Consider the following 23,818-nt stretch of genomic DNA (forward strand, 5'->3'; position numbering starts at 1 on the left):
TACTTTTAACATATTTCTCATCTCCAGACTAATCAGCTGCTCACCTATGCAAACACGGCTGTTACATTGCCTATGAAACACTTTGCCAAGACCAATCTTCGTATTAGAGATAGGAGGACCCAGACCAAGTTCTGAGCTCACTAATGACCAGCAGCTGGTCATGCTGGTCTTCTTCCTAAAACTTTATATCCCTTGTGCTTCATGATCCAAGCTGGCTTCAGGTCCTGTCTCTATGGCTGCTTCATGGGTGCTAATTCATTCTGAGGTGACAAGGTCAGGACAGGAGTTTCAGGTCCATAAAAATGTGATGCCTGCCTTGTCCTGGTCCAGAGGGTAGCAACCTGGCTAAGGTACCTGCTCCTACAGTTGTAGGTATGACCATGTGTACCAAAGGGACTTGGATCAGCTTCAGCCTGGCCACAGAGCCCATTAGCTGAGCTTTCTAGGTTGTGATCCCTGCTGCACTGGGCCATGGCGGCTGAAGCAGGACCAGGCTCTAGCAACAAGGACTCCTTCTGCTTTTGCACCTTTTCCTCTTTGGACAGTGAACCAGAGCCTGCAGGTACTCCAGTGCCACTGGGGGCCGTTTTCAGAGGGCCTGCTTCCTGCAGAAATGAACCTCCCTTAACAAAGACGGGAGTTTGCAGACATGTATCAGGGCTGCATGTGGGTGTTACCTCCGAAAAAAACAGCACAGTTAGAGAGAGTCATCAGGTACTTGGAAACCTTAGAAAATCCAGCTAGTTTGACTGCATCAGGCCTGAACAGGCTGGATTTGTTATTCTGATGAGGTACAAGTGTTATTTTCTTAACTTGCGCAGTGCTCTGGGCAAGCTGTGACATATTGACAAAAGATGCCTCTTACTGATGAAACACACTCATCTCTTTGTAGGCATTTATGACCCTTTTCATATTAAACCATGCTACACTTGGAAGATTGCTGTTTTCTGTGTCAGTGGAGAGGGGGAGCATTTGCCTGATCCTCAGAAGTCTCATCACAGGTTAGTAAACTCCATCCTGTAGCTGCAGATACAAAATCCCAGCCTTGGATAGATGCTCCTGATGCAGTCAAATAATAGATATCTTACAAGAAAGGCAAGGAAACGTGTCTGAGGACCCTCTTTCACCCAGAAATAAAAGGTTAACTTCAGATGAAAAGGAATAACCAAATGCTTTTGCTGCAGTGTATTGAGCACAAAAGTATAATTACTTTGGTTTTCCCATCTCTTTCAAGTCAAAGGCCATTCACAGCTTCTCATTTTCCTTAACTGGACCAACTAATGCTGTGTGTCCAGATTGATACCAGCTGTGTGTCTCGTTATTTAAAATGGACATGTAAGTCAGTTTGTTCTTCCACGTATGAAACCCATTATTCTCCAAAATTTTTGGCTGAATAATAGTTCCAGGCTTAATTGACCCAAAAAGACATTTAGCAATCCTTCCCGATGGCCTCCAAGTTAGTAAAAACACCAACAAGGTGTTGCTCAAACACCAAAAGAAAACAGACTCTTCATTTCAGGCAGCTTCAGCTCATTTTAGACTGCATCCACATTACAAACATCAGCTGCTGCCCCATTTTGGCTTGCAGAATCTTTCCCTCACAGAGGGTTTCCTGGTATAAACACCAGTGACTTTACTATTGAAAAAATTGCTGTCTGTTAGTTCTTTTACTTTCTTACAGCCTACTTGCATTGCTTGGCCAAAGTTGTTTACAGAGGTATTCCACATTTAAAAGAAATCCTTTCCCTATTTAATACTAGTCCAACAGGTCATTTTATTCTCCCAAATAGTAGCTTGTAACCCCTGCTATAGTCATCTGTAATAATTTTTTCCAAAGTCCAGTGGCCGTCTTTTTCTATTTTCCCTGATACATCTCTTGCCAAATCATCTTCCCACAGCCCCATATGTTTATAACCCCCTTAGATAATTAGTGCCTCATAATGCCTTGACTCATCAAGTTCTGTCTGAGTTTCAGCCCCCAGAGCTGTCTCTGTATCTGCGCCTCAGTTCCTCGGGAAAAAGTAGTTTTATATAAATTGCTTTTACATAGCACAGTTGTTGCATGAGACATGACATGAAACAGACGTTGCACAAAATGACACAGAAGGCTCAAGGACTCCTGTAATTGCTCCTTTCCTATTTTCACTACCTCTGGAATGTGACTGTCATGTCAGGCAGTGCTGTTTAGCCCCGCGCCCCTCTGAGCCAGTGTCCAAAGACTACGAGCTGCTCCTGGAGCACAGCTTAGCTAATTAAGCTTAACAGAGCAAGCCTCTCGTTGTGGCTTGTTCACATTTTTTCCTAAGGGGGTTGCTTTGTCATAAATTGACCATAAAATGGTGAAGCGTGCAAGCAGGTTAAATACTCAGGGAGAGATGGATGTGCCACCCCACTGTAAGGTAGGGGTTCACAAAAGTGGTATAGCAGGTTAAGGCAGTGGACTGAAAGCCAAAAAGCTTGAGGCTCTTTTCTCAGCTCTACTGTGAAGTGTGATCTCTGATAAGAAATTCTGTCACCCTTTTAATACCTTCTTTCTCCTCTTCTACTTGGCAATATAAACTGCAGGGTCTCTTTGTGTCAGGACTGACTTTTGGTTCATATTTTTTTCATCACCATTAAAAACTGCTTCCTCCCCCCCCCGCCCTTATATTAGATGGATACATTTATAGTGATCCCCAATACAACCCTTTGAAAAATGACAGCAATAAAGAAGAAGGAACTAGTGAGACTTGGTCCTGAAAAATAGGAATTATTCTGTGGGTGTCTGCATTGGCATCAGTGTGTATCAGTGAGCTCTTTGGGGCAACTTCCCTTAGTTTTCCAGAAAAACTTGTATTTCAGACAGTTCTGTTCTTCAGGGATTTGGGTCTGACTCCACAAAACAACTTAGAAAACCTTTTTCTATTTCATTGGAACAACAATCCACGTTAACAGTATCCCAAATGTAGAAATATTGAAACTGGGTACGAAGTGTCTCCCTCTCATTTCCATGCACTGAGGTAATTTCTTTGTTGAGGGTTTGAAGCTGATTTGAAGCATCAGCAGATACCGAAAGTAAGCCCATCCACTAAATTTCAGCTGGGCTTATGTCAAAATAATGCAAAGTGATAACTCTCACTGAGCTTACAAGTGAGGCTATAATTGCTTAAAATTGTGCTCAGGGCATTAGAGATTTGCTGGAAGATTCATGGCCCAGAAGGAACCTTTTACAGTAAATCTGGTCCCACATCTGGTTTGACATTGCAGTCTGAAAATGGGTACAATTTAAAGAGTTTTGTGTCTTGCCAGGAAGGCTGTAGCACAAAGCACTTGATATGCTTTTCACCCAGTGGAAAGAGACTATCCCAGACTTGTGTCAGTTTGGATGCTGACTAAAGTGGTGGCTCTGAGGGAAAAGACCGCAGTGGCTTCTGGGTGTGTTTTACAAAACTGAAAATACGTGTCCAAGAGGCAGATTCTGGGCATGGTCAGTGTAGTTGTGTTGCATAACACGCAGCTGGGTCATGAAAGGGTAAATCAAATCCTTTCTGATGCACCTCGGTGCCAGAGTGAATTAAACACAGGAGCAATTTGCTTGAAGCAGTGCCAGTGGTGCAGAATCCAATCTCCACTTCCCTGGGCAGCTGCTGCATCTCACGAATGAGATGGGTCTGGGATCAGTGGGAAGGGAAGGCATGGGACATTGCAACTGGCCTGATAGATCCAATTCAGTTGTCCTCAGAGTCCTGATTCACCTCCCACCTTTGGGATGCTTGCGGTCAAAAGAAATAATAGAAATAATTTATAGTCAGCTGCACTTTAAATTCCCTTTTTTTACTGCTTCTGAGACATGACTTTCTCTCAGGACATGTAGATTATTGCACCAAAATTTCTGTGAGATACTTTGTTTATCTGTGCTAAGGTTGGATTGCTCAACACACACTTAAGTAAATAATGTAAACCCCAAGGACTATCTTTAGCTACTGCAAAATGTTCTCCATAAAATAGTGAAGTACGTAACTGGCATTGTTTGAGCAAGAGCTTATTACATTGTTCCAGTGTTTTTTAGTCTAGTAGGATGAGGGCAGAGCAGTAGATACTATCTGGGAGTAAAGCACTTGTCCTTTTTCTGGGGACCAGGAAAAACAGCCAAGGCTGACCCTGAGAGAGTAGCAAACTTGGCTCCAAGGATAGCTGAGCAATGCACAGACTGACGTGAGTGTACATTGTTCTGACAGGACAGGGGTAAGCAGGGTGGTTGGGAGGCCTTTTTGAGGAGAAATGTCAGATAACAGTGTACAGGGAAGAGAAAATGGGAAAGATGTAGATGTGGCATGCGTTAAGGTCTGTGGATTGTTGACAACGGACAGGTGTTCAGAGGCAAAGATTGGTTTTGGATGAAATATCCTTCATCCCTCCAAAGCTGCATTTCTGGGGCAAGACTGGCATAGGGGGAAAGAGGAGCTTCAGAGGAAGGAATTGATGTGTCAGCCTGAGTGTGACTTTTGGAGTCTGCATGCTTGTTTTTTGTACACAGGGGAAGGAAAGATGTGAGGGTACTACTTGTGTACTAATTGATCACAGGATCATCCTGGGTCACTGACATGATCTGCCATTAAAGAAAGGGAAATAAATTGCCAGGTGGGGCATAGAAATATCCATGACCTCTTGTAAAGAACCAATAAGATGTTATCTAAAAATCTAGGCACTGACTTCCAAGCAAAATAAATTCAGGGACAGATGCAGACACAGGTCACGAGGTTCATTATGTAGATGATGAGGGGTTGTTTCTTTGTTAGGAAAAGGTATTAAAATGTCTGATGGTTTGTTTAGCTTTCCAAAACAAAAGCTTCAAGGGGATATGATTGCTATCTATACATACTAGAAAAAGAAGAGAGCTGTTAAAGCTAAAGGAGAACTCTGACAGAAGAATAAATGAACCTCAAGTGCTTATGCCAGCCCTGAAAGGAGACCTCTGCCCACAAGAGCAGGGAGTATTAGTGTGATAAAAACAAACCTCATTTGAAGGTGCAGATGGAAAGGCAGTGTATGACCTGGGGCTCTGAAATCCTTTCAAATGGGGATCTTGTGTCCTCATTTGCAGCAGGGTTTACAATATCTGGTGGTGAGAACAAAAACTTTTTAGTTGTTTTGGGCAGTTTTACACAGTAAGTATTTAAGATCTTCCCTCATGTTTCTAGTACCTTGTGCTTGTACAGGTCTGTGCTCCTGTGCAAAGAGCTGTTGAGTGCCATTGCTCTGACTTACCTTTGCTTTGGGTTTATTTGGACAAGGGTAAAAGTCTGCCTTGAGACTGAGCTGTTGGTTCATATGGAGACCAGCTGTGAAGAAATGGAGAACTTCTGTGAGAGGCTGAAGTATGTGTGAGGGCGCTTGGAGCAGTTTGTGGGTTGCGTGTCTTGTTAGTCTTTGCTGTTTATTGTCCCATTGTTTAAAATTAATGGGAGTTGTATGTGTCTTGTAAATGACCATATAGGATCATTTCCAAAAGTCTCTGTCCATTTATTTCTCTCCAAAGTGGAAACTAATGAGATCTGCAGAAATTTTTCATTGTAAATAAACTCCTTGACAAATATTTGAATGTTTTTGTTTTATAAGTTAGTTGTAAATATTTTTGTCATTGTTCAATTGTTACCAGAAATAACTCAGCCCTGGAATTCACTCCCTGATAATATGTTACATCTTCCTGGAATAACTACATTCCAGAGGTCACATTCTGCAAATAGCTTTCCTAACTTAAATTACTAGCCAAATAGTCTGAAGGATCCTATATGACTGCTATTGCAAAACCCAGCTTTCCTGGTAGCCATCTGTATTTAATCACTTTCAGAGATAAAAGTTATGTGCAGTGCTTATGGACCCATGCTTTTCTTTTGAGAACACATACCTGCAAGTATCTTCATTATTCACATTTTATGTTCATGTGAAAGGTGTTCTTATCTCCCATTCCCAAAGAACACAGTGGGGTACTGTTAATACTGGCTGTTCTTTGTTGTAAAGTTATAGTTTGGCAATAGCTGCAGTATTATCACTGTGGTGCTGTAAAGAAAAGAGGACAATGTGTTTGGGCCTTGTTTAGAACAGAGCACTGCGGTTTTCATATAAGTTTTTTTCTGTAATTTAAGAACTTCCAGGCTTAGTAAAATTTAGAAATCAACTGAGAGTCTGCAAACTGCACAGATAACAAAAAGAACAGTTATTCTTTAACTTGTAGTAAAGTTATTACTGTCCTTAGAGCAGGACTCAGCAGGATGAAGGGGTAAAAAGAGATGGATGGGGAGCACAGATGGAGTGATATTCTTCAGAGGACATTCTTCTGAATTTAAGAGAACCATTTCACCTTGTCTCTTTAGCATGAAAGACACTCAATTTGCTAAAAGAAAACTTTACAGAACTAAGGCCTATACACCCTTTCTCAGTTATGCCACCTAATTCTTACAGCTCTGTGAAGTTAGTGAGGAAACTGGAAGGCAGAAAGACATGGCTTTGGCACATGGGCAAATGTGGCCTCTCAGAATGGAGTACCACAGAAGGGCATCAAGCAGAGCAGAGCATCAGTAATTGAAAAAAATACAGGAAATTCTTCCTACAGTCTCCTGGGAAAAGGACTTACTACGAGATCAGAACAAATCAGTTATTTCTATTTTCTTCTAGGTAAAAAAAAAAAATCCACAATCATATATCCTAACATCCTATATGCTAACAGTAAAACAGTGGTATGATCCTGTGTATTTGATAAGAAAATAGGAAGGTGAAGGGTCCTTCTAAAACAGACAGTAATCCTTTTTTTTTTTTTTTTTTTTTTACATTTTGTGTGGTAAACACTGAGTCAGGCAGCTTATCAAAACCTGCAGTATTTTGACTGCACTTTTTTGAGTTTGGGAGCATATGATGCATTTTTTTTTCCCAAACAGTAACATTTTTCTCTCTGTGAGATGTTCATAATGCAGAATTTTATTTAACCAAACCCCTGATTTTTCCATGGGAAACCATTTGCAGTGGCAAAAAGTTTCGTTTCGGCTCAAAGAGTGGGCGACGGAGGAGAAGGACACACAGCAGGAGGATCAGGGACCTAATGCAGCCTCAGTCCCAGGAGGTGCTTGTGGGGGGATATGTTCTCCTTGCAAGGAAACGTAAAACAAGGTTTTAAAACCTTGGAAGTGTTTCAAAACAGCAAGCAAGTAGCTACCAGAATTCAACAGCTCTCTGGTGACCATCATGTTCCTGAAGCTCTGCTTGAGTACAGCATGACTTTATACAGCAATTTATTTTTTAACAGCTACAGGGATCGACCCCATGGAACAGTATCCTTGGAGCTGGCACTATGCTGTCTCTGAGCCTGTGAGGCCCCATAACTTCTCCCGTTACATCCTGAGATTGCTCTCTTTGGAGAGCCCAGGCCTGTCCCACCAAGCTCAGGGGGATCAGTTCCAGTGCAGCCACTGCCAAACAGCTTTGTGGGGCTGCTCAGGAAGCAGTCCCTGAAGCAGTGAGGTTTGGACTTCCTAGTGGAGGAGGATGAGGGACCAGCACTGGACTGTGTTTCTCAGAGAAGGCAAAGTGGACCAAGACATCAGGAGAGATTTCTTGGTTGTAAACTAAGGCTTGTATTTGAATGGTATTGCAGGGCAATACACATTGGACTCGAAGTATGCCCTGGGGGGCAACCTAAAGTTAAACCTTCAAGTGTCCTCAGAATGTAAAGGGGTCTCGGGCATCTGCCTCTTCCTGATGGGGAACAGCTGGCTGAAACACTAAGGCACAGCTTGGTGTGAGGAAGGGTTTTCTGCTTGGTGGGCCAGCAAGCATCTGACAAGCGGGAATCTTGTGTTCCCCTCTTGTAGTTGCTGTGCAGAGGTGCAGTGCTGGATGGCACTGCCAAACCTGCTGGGACCCTGGACCACCCAGCATCATGGCTTATTGTTGCCAGACTATATGGAGCAGTCACTCATCAGTACATAGTTGCTCCCCATCAGAGAGTGACACACAGTGACATTTGGATGTGATGGGTAGGCCAGGCCCTGCTTGTTCAACCAAAACATGCAGTGCAGGGTTTATGCTGATTCCATGCTTTTAAGGTGGCTTTGTACTGATGGCAAGGTCTGTTCTGGCATAAATCTTGCCAAGGCAAGGGGTACCCATCCGCTATTTTTAACCAACTTGAGATAGCAGAATGAATTTATATTAGATCAGCTTTTGCGTCACGTGTCCGGGTGGTTTCCCAAATGGGACTAGCAGGATCTAGAGAATGTACTGTTTCTCTTAAACAATGCCCTGCCTAAAAAAAGGCAGGTATATTGATCATCTGCCCTTGTAGAAAGGATGAGGAAGAGTATAAAGAGAAAGAAGAAAGTTTGCCTGTCGGGGATTGATAATGAAGTGTGACTCACAGCCAGAGAGAGCTAACCCTGGAGTGCAGCCCTGGCTCTCCCTGCAGGGCTTTCCTTTGCTTGCAGAAATGGTGGTAAACCCTGGATGGAACTGCATCTGCAAAGGATGAGGAGGGCAGAGGGAGCTTTTATTTAAGGAACCTTTCCAGGAAAACCATCCCACGAGGTTATTCTTTTGCTGTTCAACAACATACATTACAAGAGAGAGGGAGTACAGTATTCTCCAGATTAGGGAGGAGGACTTTGTGTTTTGAACTGATTCAGAGGGGCCCCTCTCAAAGACTTCAGAACAACACTAAAAATAGCTTACTCTGCTAGTACCAAGGAAACTTTTTTTTGGCCAAGAAGTTGCAATCCTATTTTTTATGCCCACTGATTTTAGAAGGGAGAGTTATATGTCCCTTTGTGTTGGGCCTCTTTCTGAGTAAAGCACATTAGGAAGATCAAGATTTCTTTGTACTTTGTTTGAAGAGCTATCAAATAGCAGCAGTATCAGATAATGTGGATTATCATTTTATAACTCTCTACAATTTTATGTGTTTTAGTTACTGGTACAGAAAGAGTTCTGTGGGACATCTGAGTCTTAAAAACAGACACTAATTAAACAAGCAAAGTGTGCTGAGATCTCTGTTTTCCTCAGCCGTATCAATAACAAAATTCTCTCACAGGTCAACACAAACTTCCTCCTCCCCCTCTCATTTGAGCTGTGGGTAATGAACAGTGTAGTGTTTTCATAATCATCTGATTTATGTAACAGCAGGTACACTCAAAACAGAGAAATAATTGGGCCAGGAAATTCACGGTGGCCGTTCCAGTAGCTTTCCAGAATCCCTGAGAAACCACACATCAAATCCCCAGCTTCAGCTTTACACGAAGAAAGCTTCTTTCTCCCTGTGGATCAGTGTTGTTATGAAAAAAACATATAAAATCATAAATAGAAAAGGTAGTCTGTTCAGGGCAGTGTAGAAACATATCCAAGCTGAGAGTGACCCCACTTCATATACCTTCCTGTAGGTAAGGACTGGGAGGAGCATTAATGCCAGCTGAACACACCTTAGAGACCCGAAAATCATTGACTGCTTGCCTAAAGGAATCAGGAAGCCTAACAGCTGACAATAGAAGCATGGAAAAGGGACTCTAAATCATGATCAAGAATACGCCCAGATTATAAAATGTGCCCATATATAGAATACAGGTGAAAGGTTGACAATTTCTTTCAACAACTTTGCTCTTCTGTCGTAAGGGTATTTTAGCTCCTGTCTGGACAGCCAGCTCTGGACTGGGTGAACAGGGTTGTTTTTATGTTCGTTCTCAGTTGAGTTGTTGGCTGCACACCAAATATAGTAACCCAAGAGCTAAATACAGTTCTTGAACCTTCGTCATCCCTTGTCTTATTCATTCCCTTCTTTGTGGTCTGTTGCACGCTCTAGTACTGGGTATTTAACAATACTTGACGTGACACAGAATACTGCAATATTCCCAGGAACAGAGCTCTCCGAGGCATGCAGTGCCAGTATTTGTGCTCCTTCTTGCTGTACTGTTCCCCAAAGCAGGGAGATAAGAATGGGATTATCCCATATCTGCAAGCTACAGGCTTCTCAGACCTTTTTCTCAAGCATCCAGTGCTGGCTAGCATCAGGGACAGGATATTGACCCTTGTTTCCTAGCAAGTCTGGCAATTCCCATATTTCCAGGCTCTGGACAGAAACAGACTGTTTTCTGCTAGAGGGGGGCTCATATTTCTTGCCAATGCTGACAGTCAAATGCTGCTTTCACATTCTCTCTTGCTTCTAATACACAACCTCAGGCTGAAGGTCAAAGGGTAGATCCTGGATGTTCCCATGCAAGGAAAATCAATTTAGATTTACAAAAGACAGAAGAGTCAGTGCAGAAGGTCACCACGTTGCTCTTCAGGTTTAGAAATTTGAACAGGGGAAAGGAGGAGTATGAATGAGTATGAACTGATGGAGCAGGATTGCTTCTGAACTGGCAGAGACACAGGCAGAAGGGCCATCTGCAGTAGAGACTGACTTATGCCACTGTGACAGGCCCTGGACTATCCCAAAATCTCATAAATATTTGTAATTTTACCTCGCTTCATCCCATTGTGAAGCAAGATGTCCACCAAATTTGGATTTCAGGTCCAACCTGAGACTTTTATTTTATGGAGAAATTTTAAACCAGATCACTTTGAATCAAGAAAAGGACTTGGACAAACAGAGAATGACCTGATTCCTCACACCAGGATGAATGAAGATCCTTTTGAGCTTAAAACACTGGGATAAAACTAAAGTTCTGCTCTCTTGGTGTATCAGGGTAAATCTGCTTGGCTTGTAACAGAAAATTTGCCAGAAATTAAAGCAGAGAAATGCTCTCCAAGGGCTTTGGGGGTGATTCTTTGCCTTATAAAGATGCTCAAAGCAAGAGTCACGTAGTTTTTGGAGGGGCCAGGGCAAGTGACTTTGAATGAAAAGCGACTCTGAGGGCAGTGTGTGCCTCCCCTCGGCACGCAGTGTGTGAAGGAGGTATCGACCCTCTCTACCTCAGCCCCTCACTTGTCTTTCTGCTTTCAGGCTGGTGAATGCACTGGAGGGAGTCAGACTGCGTACATCTCACCAGGATGTGCTTATAGCTTGTGTGAGGGATGTTGACAAACTCATGCTGCTCATTGTTGCATTGTGTTCAAGCCAAGCCTCACAAGGGCAGACAGACCGTTGCTTCTCTGAGAGGTTAAAGTCGTCATTTGATGAAAAAGCACCCAATGAGTGAGTTCCCCCCTTCCACCTTTTTACATTTTTGAGCACTGCTCAGTAATATCACCATGCACGGCTTTGAATTTAAGCACCAAGATCCCTATAGATATAGACAGCTTGCAGTTTTTATGCATACAGCAGAACATGACAGCTCCCCAAGGGCCAGACCAGCGCTGCTCTTTTCATCTGGGGGCAGATTCTTCCTGTAGAGTCTAATGCCCCTTCGAATTGAGCAGGGTTACATCAGAAGCAGAGTATGAATCAGGATCTTCGTTTGTCTTTAGGCATTTAGTTCATATTTGGTGTTGCTATAAATAGGTTATTTGGCTGCAATCCTTATTTCCAGATTTTATTTTTATTTTTTTAACCTCAACTACGCTTTTTTAGATCGCGAGCGTGTGATGAATCTAAAAATGTCAGACTTGGAATGGGAAAGGGCAGATAACTGAAGCATGGCTCACTCCTGTCCCAGGGTGCTCACTGCCTGCCCAGTGTGGGCAGAAAAGGGCCAAATGATCAGTCTTGGCACAGTCACCAGGGATTGTTTTGAGTTCCTAGGAATTTAACCCTATGACTTTGACCTTTGACAAGAACACTTAATTATTTCCAGCTCTCCAACCAGGTCATAAACTGGCCCTTTAGAAAAGTTTCCTGCTTTCAATAAAAGACAGCTCTCGGCTCCTGCCATAGCAGAGTTTATATTCTTTGAATGGAGGGGCTTCTTGAATCAGCGGGATACTATGGTTGGGTTAAAGAGTTCAGCATTTGGTTTTGTTTTTAACAGTAGATGAATCTGTGCTCCAAAATGCCATCCTGTGTCCAGATTTTGCATCTCCCAGACTTTTTCTTTTGTTTATTGTTTCCCTAGATGTTGGAATTTGAAATTGTTCCTTTGTGAAACCAGAATTTGTCTACAAAGTCAGAATAAAACCAATTACATTCTTTTCTTATTTTCAGGACATATATATGTATGGATAATAATCAATATTTTTTTCATCCAAATACGCAGCAGTGACTGCCTGGCACTCCTGTGAGCCTTGATGTTTCGGTAACAGTTTATGAGTGTATCCCTTTCCTTGGCTGACACATTGAGCTGCATATGGCACACTTTCTGTACCAGGTAAGAGAAACTTTTCACCTCTTTCTGTAATACTCTCCATGCATTCATTTTGTCAGGGGGACATTTCTCCTTCAGTCCAAAAGTAATAAATGCAAAATGTCAGTTATGCCAGACTATTGAATAAATTGGAACGCAAGACTCCAGCTGCAGCCTTAATGAAGAAGTAATTCATCCCATGCTTTCTCTGATGATTTAGGTAAACACACAGACCTAAACAACTATGGTGCAGCAGGGAGTAGAGACTCTGCCTGGCAGCCTGGCAAGGCTCCTGCTTCTTGGCAGCCCTCAGACGAGCAAGAGGGTTTTGTGCAGCGCTCCGTGCGCACGGCACTCCGGGTAAGGAGCTATTGAAACCAACAAAGCTTCACTTAAATTGATGGTAAGTTTTAAGAGAGAATGTAATTCTGCCTTCCCACTTAACAGCTTTACCAGTAAGTTGCTGCTTTTTCCTTACATGGGGATGTGGTTGGTGGGGACATTCTTTTAAAATGAAAAGGCGGCTCTTGGTACCAAAAACCACTTGCCCACATTTCCAGCGTGTAAGGCAGCAAAACAGAGCTGAAAAACAAACTTATACGGAAACACCTATTTTTAGATCGATTTCCCAGCTTTTGCAGCCCCAGGATCTACCTACGGGATCTGAGGCAGAGCCCAGTGTCCCCTGAGGGCACTGGAGCTGACCCAAAACATTCAGTTCAGGTCCAAACCTTGTTTGTATCTGCCCAGGTGTGAAGCCTGGGGTCAGATCAGAGTGAGGGGTAGCTTGGAATGCCTGCACCCCGGGAAGATCTGGCCAAGCCTGAGCTCCAACCAGAAACCTCTGGTGCCTCCATGCCCTCAACTCTGGATTTGGGATCACTGAGGTGCTGCAACAAGCTGCAGAACCCCCATGAAGGTAAAGTCTGTGAGATGTCACTGAGGAGAGAAATGAACAGCACACTTTCGTTGCCGTGCTGTGAGGAGGGGGGAAATAGAAGTGCATGCATTGAAGATCACCGGTGGTAGTGGCTGCCTTTTGTGGGTTACAGAATTAATTAATTTAGACAGTAGTGTCATTAAACTTGTCTTGAAGATCATAAATCAGCTGTAAGCATCGTTCCTGCTTGGAGGGAATGCCTCATGCCTTAGAGAAGGCTGGAATCCTGCTTGTGACCTGGGAAATTCCAGCCCTTACCCTGCCTCTTGGAGGCTACCAGCTTCCAAGCTGGAAGCTTCCAGCTTAGTTAACTGTGGGAATGAAGCCATAGCTGAGCAAAAGGGGAAAAAGAAATCAAAAATAAAAAAAGGTGAAAAGCTTTACAGGCCACAAGCCTTCAGGAAAAGGGCTGAATTTCAAGATAAATCCATTTGGCTCAAAACACAAATGACATGTTCGTAAAAAGACATAGAATCTCAGTTACTGGAAATAAAGCAGCGATTAGTGGCACTGCTGAAGTCTGTGTCTTGAAAGGTTTGTCTTTTTTTTCATACTTTTGTCCCTTCACAGTCTCCTGCCTATACACAATGTCCTGAAAATGCCTTCTGCTGCCTTACCCTCACCAACAGCATTTTGCAGAAGATGAATTGCATATTCTTTCCTACAAGTCTTTTCTTCAATTCAAGCCTGCAAATGATTGACTTTTTAAATTGCAATTCCCTGCTGCCTGAACCAGATTCTCACCCAGAGGCTACTTTATACTGCTCCAGCAATGCCAAACTGCTAAACTGCTATTGTGGTATGAAAGAGACCTGGACATTAAAAGGAACATTCTTTCATGTCTCTAGAATGTTTTCTATATTCTACAGAAGTACCAAGTATTCTGTTTTCTCAAAATAATAATAACAAAAAAAGCGCAAACTCACCCATAGAATGTTCCTACTCCCCAAATATACCATATGGTATTTTAAATGTCATCTTTCAGAGCCCTTCTTATTGAAAAGCTAGGAAGTTTTATGGAATAAATATTTTCCCCATGAGCTTAAGAAACCAATGTGTCGGGCACTGTATTTTTTTAACACTTATGGTGTGTTAGACCATGGTCTTTTGTGGTTAGGTATGACATCAGGCCACCACAAAGCCATACCAGGAGAGTCTTACAGGGAAAAAGATGTCAACTTAAGAGCTTTCAACATTCAGGGGAATTCAGAAAAGCCAAAACCTGGGTATGTAGAATGATCTGTTGTTATTCTGACAAAGCTAACCTGAGATGACTTGCAAGCCTACATAGTTATAAGAAGTTTTAAGGAATAGATAAGGAGAAAAGAATTACTATTTGGATATTTTAACTTCATGAAAAATATCAGAAAGGCAAGCCAGCCACTGCCCTCCCCTTACCCTCCAGTGAATACCTGATCATTCACCTACAATATGCAGCTCTTGGTGCCTGCTTTGCTAAATGAGAGGCAGCCAAAGTTGCTGACAGGCACTTGGAATCTTGGTGTACCTGACCTGCTACTTTCTTAATGTTTCTATTTATCCCTTCCCTTTATCTGTTATTTTCTTTTCTTAATGCAGCAATGCTTAGACCTTTCAGCCAGCATCATTAAGAAACACATAAGAAAAATAAGTTTTCTTGGAAGACAGATCTGCAAGAGCAAGTGCCAAAACACTGATGGGGAGCTGGAGCACAGTGATGCCTCAGGCTGGCTGCAGCTGATTTAGGTGGGGACGGAGCTTAAGACCCAAATCTGTGTGGATATAATCTGCCATGTGGGGTTTTCTGTTTTTGAGCTGGTTGGTGGAGCTGCCCCAGCTTGTCATGGGTGGAGAGGGATTAATTCCTGCCTTGTGCTCATGCCATAAGTGTTCTTCCACACAGAGTAGGTGGGGAGTCTGCTCTACCTCTGCAGACACAATCAGTTGTTGCCATGAACGAAGGGCCCCTCCAAGACATGTAGCATAGCTTGGGGGGAAAGCAGGTCTTGACCGCTGCGACAGGCAAGCAACCATCTACAGAGACTTGCATCATCTGCTGAGAAGTCATTGCCTCCATGGAGCTCCCAGATCCCAGAGCTGAAGAGGGGGACTTTAGGTTGTTTGGATTTTTTTTCACAGAGCAAACGCCTGCAGCTTTATTTGGGAATTTGGTATTTCTATTTCTAACCCATAAAAGCACTTGTCTGCCTGTAAGGTTTTCTCTTTTTTCTAACTATCCTAATTGAGCTACTGAAAATTATTCCATCTACCTGTAAGCCTTATCTTGGCTAGGACTTACTCCATCCCTTTCCCATCACTTAGCAGCGTGATTCCCACTGCTGCTTTGTATGGTGAAGGACAGAGGCAACGTGTGAGATATCCTGTATCTCCAATAAGCCTTGGAGAATTAAAGCTATGAGCAGCCTCATACTGAGGTGTGCACATGCCTGCATATGTAAGAGAAGTTGTCTCAGATTGCAAAGGCAGCTCTCCTATTGGCATTTCTTAACTGGTAAGTCCTCAGCTTTGTAAGCCAAATAATGTCCTGTTAGCACTGACTCCCATTTAGACATGCAATATAATGCCTTTGAAGGTACAGATTTATTGACACATTTTTTCCTTCCTGAAATTGAAAGGGTATAAAAGGAATTTCAGATTCAAATGTATTTTATAGACATTCTGCTACTCCTGCTTCATGGTCTGCTGTCACCACTGTGCCTGTCCCTACCAGAACAGAGAAACAGTATCAGATGCAGCAGACAGAGCTGTTTCACCCCCAGCATCAGGGAATGCAGTTGGTACCAAGTTTGTCTAATTTCCCTTTTTGAGAAGAGACACATCTTCTACACCAGTGTGTCTTAAGTACTGGAAAATACATTAGTTGCTGGGGCTGGTCATACATGCAAGACTGTTTTAGGTGGCAGTCCCTTGCTACTGGTTTCTATTGTAGCATACAGATTTGGTGTCTATAATCAGTCAACTTAGCAGTATATTTTTACTGAAAAAGTGTTTTGTGACTGTTTTTTAATTTTTTATCTTTGTAATTTTTATGTAACTGCTACAACCTCCTATTCTTAATGTGGCTTTTCTTTGTGATGTGCAGCTGAGATGTATAAACAAAGTTTGTTCAGAAACAATTTTATGTGACCCATCAGGCCATTCAGACTTAACCAGTCTGCCTCGTACTTTGAATACCAACTATTCACAGAAATGTGATCACAAAGAATATATAGCTCAAGAATTCCTGTGAGAAATTTTTAGGGAAATCATTCTGAATTAAAAAGTCAGATTTATTGTTCTTTTCAGCTGTTTGCAGACAATCTACAAACTTGATGAGAGAATGAGTTTGTGGACTTCATTACATGAAATTGTAGCGATTATTAAGTCATATCTAAGCAAAGTAGACTGTGGTTATTAAGTTGAATCTAAACAAAATGGACTGGATTTTGACTTCCTCCTCCTGTTATTGTCCTAGCTAAAAGACTTGTACAAAAGCAGTGATAGCAAATGTCACACAGTGTTTCTTATCAATCCTTATACAGGGAGAGGAAAAATTTTCTCATAAGATTTTATGTTATTCTTTTTTTAGATTCGGCATGTTCATAACATAATAGAAAAGAATATCAGTTCTTCTGACTACACATGGGACAAACCCCCAAGAGCCAATCCACTTGTTTTGCTCTCCACTTTGAACTTCACAATAGCTTGACACTAGTTCAGATATTACCCTTTTTAATTTGCTTTAATGTGCTCAGAGATGGTTTTGTTATTGTTGTTGGCTGTTTATGTGTTGGTTGAGGGCTTGGAGGACTTCTGTGCTGAAAAGCTCTGACATAGGTCTACAGCCCTGCATTGTTCCCTGTTCCCACAGCCTGCAGGAGAGCTGCTGAACCCAACCTGCCCTGCTGCTCTCCTGAGTGAGTAGTCACGGAGGGAAAACTGGGGCTGTAGAAGGTGTGAGGCTTGAAAAAACAGAGGGATCATATATTCTTTGCAATATGACAGAGAAATAAAGTAGAAGAAGCTCCTAGGTGTGCCCTCATGTGCTGCACCAAACAGTGCATCCCATAGCTTGACTCTAGATTTTAAAAGCGCTTTCCTGAGTGGCACTGGGGAGGGATCTTCAGAAACACCTCAAAGCCACGGTTGCATGTTTGCTTGCTCCAAAACGGCCCCCAGCTTGTGGAGAGGCAGGGAAACCCTGTCAGAAACACATGTGTCTTTAGACCCTTCAACAAGGGCTAAATACTCACCATTTGGTTAGTGTGGCATTGGGCTGGGCATGCCTGTCCTTCTAAGCCCTTGAGGGCAGGGAAGTGCTGCTTCCTTCCTCCAGGTTCTTGCAAAACACCATTATTAATGATTGTCAGATACTTATCAGACAGCAATAAGGAACTTTTCCAGGAAAAACCTTTAGTGCACCTTTTCTAAACAACCAGATGATGACAATATCCATGATTTTCAAAGAGAGAGGTGGTTTCCAGAGGCTGGCAGCTGTCCTTGCAGGTGCAGGAACTATTGTGGGGAGCATAATGCCAAGCAGACACAGCAGGGAGGCAGCTTTGTGTGTTGTCTGCAGGTGATATTGTTGTATGCAGGTGGAACAACACTAAAGGAAGAGTTTGTCCTAATCACAGCAGAACCTTTGGGAATTATTGGAGTGGTAAGGTTCCTTGTTCTAGCAGCAAAATGCTCTCTCTCCTGTGTTCTGTGACAAAGACAGAATAAATATTCTGGGCTGAGAATGATACAAAAGGGGCCCTTAAAAGTTGTGCAGTCCCTGGCTTCAGGCCTTTAGCAAGAAATGTCTTCAAGCTGTGTAAAAGGAGTTTAAATATTTTCTATTTAACCTCTTTTCTTTGTCCACAGTCTTCTCATGACTCCAGCTGCTGTATTCATGTGCTTCCCCATCTGGAAGGGAACCAGGAACAGGGCAAGTGAGTTTGTAAGCTCAGAGATTCCCTCTTACAGCACTGGAGAGCAGAGTGAAAGCATTAGCGAAAAACAGCAGTGGCTCTTCCCTGGGTTGTTTTGCCTGCTTTTGATATGGTCTTACCCCAAAAGCTGACAGCTGTTAGCACATGGATTAACATGGTGGTGATTTTACATTACTAATGGCAGGTTGAAGTTTCTGCTTCTGACTGGTCTAGTTCATCAGAGCTATCAAGAAAAGCAATGGATGAAGGTGAAGTCCTTGAACTCTGCATTGTCTAAGATGTGACTCTTGCATCTACTTATATTGGTGTGCTATTATGGATTATAAGCCTCTGATGGTAAACAGAGTTTAGATAAGTACAGCTAAGAAAACTGATAATGGCCAGAAGTAAAAAAAAAAAATCAAAGTTATTAGTTTTCTTTTAGATGAGGAAGTGTTGTCCTTTTCTCTGATGCTGACAACTTTCCCTGGTAGAGTAGCCAGCCTTTCTAAGAGTGTAAATATGACCGTCACTGTATCAAACCTATATTTCTCCTACTTTGTATATTAAACTGTGTGTAAAGGACCTCTCATTTGTATACTGCCCAAATATGCTAAATCTCTATGAAGCTGGTTGAAGGAAAGATTTTACAAGTTATTTTTCAGGCAGTTGTTGGCTAATTCTGGGTGCATAAAACATACAGAGCACACAAGAGCCTTCCATCCCTCCGTTGCTTGCAAGGAAGATGGACTTGGTGTTGTAGAAAAGCATGTTTTCACAGTGTAAGCAACCTGTGGTGCTGTTCACATGAACGTGGTTTAGAGGAGGAAGTATCTTTTTGATGGTTTTTTTCAGAGTCTCCCTCTAAATGGACTTCAATTTTCCATTAAAAACTTGTGGTAAGAATCTGAACTGGAAGGGATGGAAACAGTAAACTAAATTAGGCAACTTTGGGCATCAAGTGAAGTAACACCTGTTGCAGTACCAGTGAAGGTCCTGGGACAAACTTATTTAAAAGGAACATGGAGAAATGGAGCACCTTGCTTATGTACTGCAATCCTCCACCGTCACCACCAAGAGCTTTTGTAATAAGGACTCTGTGAAACAAAGCAGTCACATTTAAAAGTTCTACTGGTAGTTCTCATGGAATTTCTTTAGTTATTCTATGTTCCTGCTTTCAGCAGTTGAGGAGGACAAATACAGTAGACCCATCCTTCACCTCTTCACCTCTCAAACGTTTTGCCTGATAGCATTTTCCTCCATTTTCCTTAGTGACAGTGGTCTTGGAAGAGTCTGCCCCAGAGAAGAGGTCTGGGTAGAAGAAGAGTCAACTACGATGCAGAGTATGGGGTATTCTTTGAAGCCAAGGTTGTGATAATTTGCTCTATCACAGTTTGTGCCTTCTCCCCCAAAGCTCTGCCGTATGTTGTTGTGCTTCCACTGGCCCATAAGCTCACAAACCAGCCCTTCACTGGGGAATGCAAACAGATGGTCTCTTCCAGTGCCTCCTCCAGCCTCTACAAGGCCCCTGTGTCCTATGACATTTCTGTTGCAGTGTTTAGCAGAAGGATCATATGAATTTTATTTAGAATTCTGATAGCAGGTAGGATGGGGCCATTTACATGATAAGTGCTGGCTCCCTGCCTGATGGACCTAAGGACTAATTACAGCAGGAGTGATTGGTTTTGGTTTAAACAAACAGATTGTCCTACAAAAGTTTTTTGTTTGTTTGTTTGTTTGTTTGTTGTTTTTTGGTGTTTTTTTTGTTGTTTGTTTGGTTTTTTTTGTTTTGTTTTGTTTTTTGGTGTATATTTGATAAGGGGGGAAAATGAATAATTAGATGTATTAGGTTTAAAGAATATTAAATTCAAAGCACAAATCTGAAGTTGAAACAACAATCTTCCTTCCCCACCCCAACACAAGGGAGCATCTGGATTTCTGGACTGGAAGGTCACTGGTGGGTGACAAAAGAGACTTCTGTTCTGCCCTTGGCTGCACTTCTTGCTTGCAGGCTGAGGATCCTCAGGCCAGCCTATGTCACCGTACTTAAAAAGGGAGTGTAATGATATTGACCTATTTGGCAAAGGGCTTTGACATCTATCTGTGAAAAAGAGCTGGGGATGAACCGCCTTTGAAAACTTTTAATATTTCACTTTGGTGCGTTACTTCAGCTTGGCAAACGCTACGTGCTAAATTTGGGTAGGTTTTAGTGTTTGTGATTCATTCACAAGGAATTCCAGACTTCTTTAAACTCTTCCCTTATTTGTAGGTATTTGCTGACTAGTTTACTAAGTGGGCTGTTCTGAGGCTGTTTGCTACACTTGACACCACTTATCTGTTCATGCGACTGAGTCACGCACCACAAAGTCTTACACTGGTGTGTGGAAGTTAATATATGGTAAACGGAAGCAAAAGCCCAGCCTTGAGCACAACCTTCAGCTTGGAATGGTGGGGTGAGAGCTCCACCTTCCCACGTCTGGACTTTGTTGGTGTGTGAGTCAGGGCTGACTGAGCAGGCAGCAGTGGGATTTCTGGCTTGATAACAGTGGAGGACAAAGAGGAGCTGTTATCTGGTGAGCACGCAGAAGTACTCTCTGTGCAGACAGGGTTATTGGCATGTAAACTCATGAGCTAAGCACTACATGCAAAAGGTAACTACATACAAGGGTGCTGAGAGCATTTTGTTTGTGGTTACTTCCTTGATAAAATAATTCGCAAACTGTGACAGCTCTTTCCTTTAGCAATTCCTCTTTGAATAATATTTCTAATCCATATTCTGGAAAAAAAATGGAATTTTGAGAATATATCTCATTATTTTGAAACCTCCTGCAGGGAAGAGAGATGCAGTTATAACCTGCTCATGCTTTGTCTTAAGTTGATTTCAAATCTTGTATGTGAACACACTGATCTCAACTGGTACCCAGAGTGACATCTTCCATGAAAACACACAGCTGTTCCTTAATGGGAGATTAGTGATTTAAAGGTGTCTTTTTCTTACTGTAATTGTTTTCTCACTAATGAAACAGGCTTGTGCTATGTGCTGTCATTTACATTACAAATCTTGTAGTGTAATAAGTTGGTACTTTTTTTTAAAGAAAACATACCCTTAAGTTTTATTCATGTTTTTTATTCTGGTTATTTCATGGCTTCAGAATTTGTTGTCCAAGTCCCTAGTTGCTGCAGATGTAGATAAAGATGTGAAAATCTGAATCTCTTAAGGCTCAGGAACGTGACAGAAAATAGGACTCCAAAAGGTCACACACAGTTCGGTTCTGTGGGAGAGGAGAAGGTGAGGAGGAGGAGGAGGAGGAGATACAAGAGCTGGCACACGATATGTGCAGCTAACACTGCTGTCAGTGGGGCTGCTGGCACTGTGTGGCTCTTGGGGCTATTTGGAAAGTTTTCCCTGTAAGGCTCAGAGTCTGAATTCTTCCAGCCTTGTTTAGTCTTTCTGGGCTCTCTTAAAGGTCAGCTGGGAGAAAACATGAATTGGCTCTTACAGAGGGAGAGTCTCCCTGTTTGGCAATGCAGGGAAAGTGTCTAAAGCATGGTGCTGTGAGAGAAATTAGCTGCTTCTGTTTGCTTCCTTCACCGGTAGCAAATTTTGTTCCCTGAATGAATGAGACAGACTTAGTGCTGATTTTATTCCCAATAGTCCTCAGTCGTCAACCTAGAAATGCCTCCAACTCCACACGCATCCCTTCTAGCCCACAACTTTTTCTGGAGCTGATAAAAAACAGAGCTGATGTCATGGGCTATTTTTATACAGTGATGTCTAAAATACTTGATTTTTGTAATAGTGAATGAGTGCACTATACTTTTTCGTAAATTATTTCAATTTTTTCTTTCTATTTATGTAGATTGACAAATAGATGAACTTAGATGGAGCAAGTTGTTTGTTTGGTTATTTTTTCAAATTATTTTGAAGTTCTTAAGCCCCACTTCCACCTATGTCTTCCTTTCCCCAAGTCTCCATCAACAACAAGCACCAGGGTAACCCTGCTAAGGACAGATAGAGCTCTCGAGATGGTGGCCTTTGGTCTCAAAATAACAGCAGGTATTTTTTGCACTCTTACAGCCCCAGTCCTGAGCAGTAATTGCTACAGTGGAGCTGGCACATTCATTCACTGTCCCTGGAGGAAGATGCTGTGGTCCTCTCAGCTCCACATCGTCATGCTGTCCTAGCAGCTGTGATATGCCACCAAAATTTCATGGAGAAGTTCCTGAGATGGTGGCGAAGAGAGTGAGAACTCAGGTGAATAATTGTTATTAACCATGTCAAATATAGGCTGGATACTTTTCCAGTTTCTAGTTTTCTTCTTCTTCAATCTGCTAAAGTGTTTGGGCAGACAGTCTGTTCCCTGTCAGCTCCCACTATTACTTTTTTCCTTAAGTGTAGTATCAAAAGCCCTTGTACCTTTTTTTTTTTTTATTTGTATATTAAGAGTAGCCCAGTCTCTCCTGCTGTGTTTACATTTCTGCCAGAAAATCATGGCTTCTGTCATGCATTTGGCACCCTCTTGCTGCTCACTAGCAACCCAGGTGGGCACAGCACAGCTTCTTAGGTTTGCCCACTAGTGTAAAATGTGTTTTTTGGCAATTCAGCAATTGCTGGTCTGCAAAACTGAAAAATAGAAGTTTGCTAAATGGAGCATGGAATGCTGCTGAATGCAGAGCTGTTTAAAAGAAACTCTGAACTGTAACAGATGCGGTACAGGTTCTCTCTGTTTTTGTATTTTAAAAGTCAAATCAAGGAATTGAAAATGTTTTGGATTTTATTCAGACCCTACTTTAGCAGCATCTGCCTTGCCTGGGGGAAACAGTTCTGACTAAGGTGGTAGGCAAAGGGCTCTTTTCCAAAAGGATTTAGATATTTAATATAGTTTGAGATGCTTCTGTCTAAAAATAAAGATCCCCAAAATCTTTATGCTGTCCTAGGGAACCTGAAAACATAACTCTAGGCCTCTAGCAATTATATCAGAGCTCTGCATGAAATGGTCATGGCTGCTTTTTAACCACTAAGTTTTTTAAGGCGATATAAAAATATTCATAATTCTTTATCTCTCAAGTACATTTGAATTTGTGAATCTCACTTCCCTAGAGAACATCCTGAGCAGCTAACTAGAGCATATCCTGACGAGGTACTCTTTTTGTTACTACTCTTCCAGGCTCAAAGTAAATTACGTGTGTGATTATGAAGGTAAAGACTGATTCTACCTGTGTGTAGTGGTTAAATACTCATTGCAGGGCACAGCTCTTACTCTAGGGGTTGTGAGGTTTATTTTCCTAAGTCTAGTGTTCAATGAACTGTTCAGTTTAGAAAGGAACGAAGCAGATTCAACATTTGGGTCCTTTCTGCATACACAAGCACAAACATACTCTAAAGGCCAAGGTCCACGAGATTTAGCTGAGCAAAACGTTTTGAGACAGCCTTGTTCCACTGCAAAGCCCGTGCTGGCAGTAAGCACCAGCCTGCATAATAGGAAGGAAATACTCTTGTTGCCTGCCTATAAGCAGGTGTTGCATCAGACGGAATGTTTTCATAAACATAGTGTCATGCTTTGTTACATCTTCGTCATTTAAGGGAAAATCTAGGGATAATCTTCTCATTGCCATCTTCTCTGCTTCCAGCTTTCTGAATTACTTTCACTGATTTCATGGCAGGAAATGCTGATCCTGTGTTGCAATATGTGGCCCAGCCTGGAATAGTAATTTCAGTTTAAATACTCAAGGTAGAAAATGTT

The 23,818-nt window shown here is 42.2% G+C and overlaps 1 long non-coding RNA gene across 1 annotated transcript in view; it reads left to right on the forward strand.

Moving 5' to 3' along the window:
• LOC114066343 overlaps positions 1-18,794 on the forward strand; it is a 57,558-nt gene extending 38,764 nt beyond the window's left edge. Inside the window, exons 2-7 of the long non-coding RNA XR_003573166.1 lie at positions 12,101-12,263; positions 12,460-12,642; positions 12,990-13,158; positions 14,297-14,405; positions 14,758-14,904; positions 18,740-18,794. This is a non-coding gene — a long non-coding RNA (uncharacterized LOC114066343). The remainder of the gene's footprint in view (positions 1-12,100; positions 12,264-12,459; positions 12,643-12,989; positions 13,159-14,296; positions 14,406-14,757; positions 14,905-18,739) is intronic.
• Positions 18,795-23,818: the final 5,024 nt, after the last annotated feature.

Source organism: Empidonax traillii, unplaced genomic scaffold (assembly GCF_003031625.1).
Source record: "Empidonax traillii isolate 1590-97213 ecotype Southwest subspecies unplaced genomic scaffold, ASM303162v1 scaffold758:size305278, whole genome shotgun sequence".
Classification (NCBI taxonomy): Eukaryota; Metazoa; Chordata; class Aves; order Passeriformes; family Tyrannidae; genus Empidonax; species Empidonax traillii.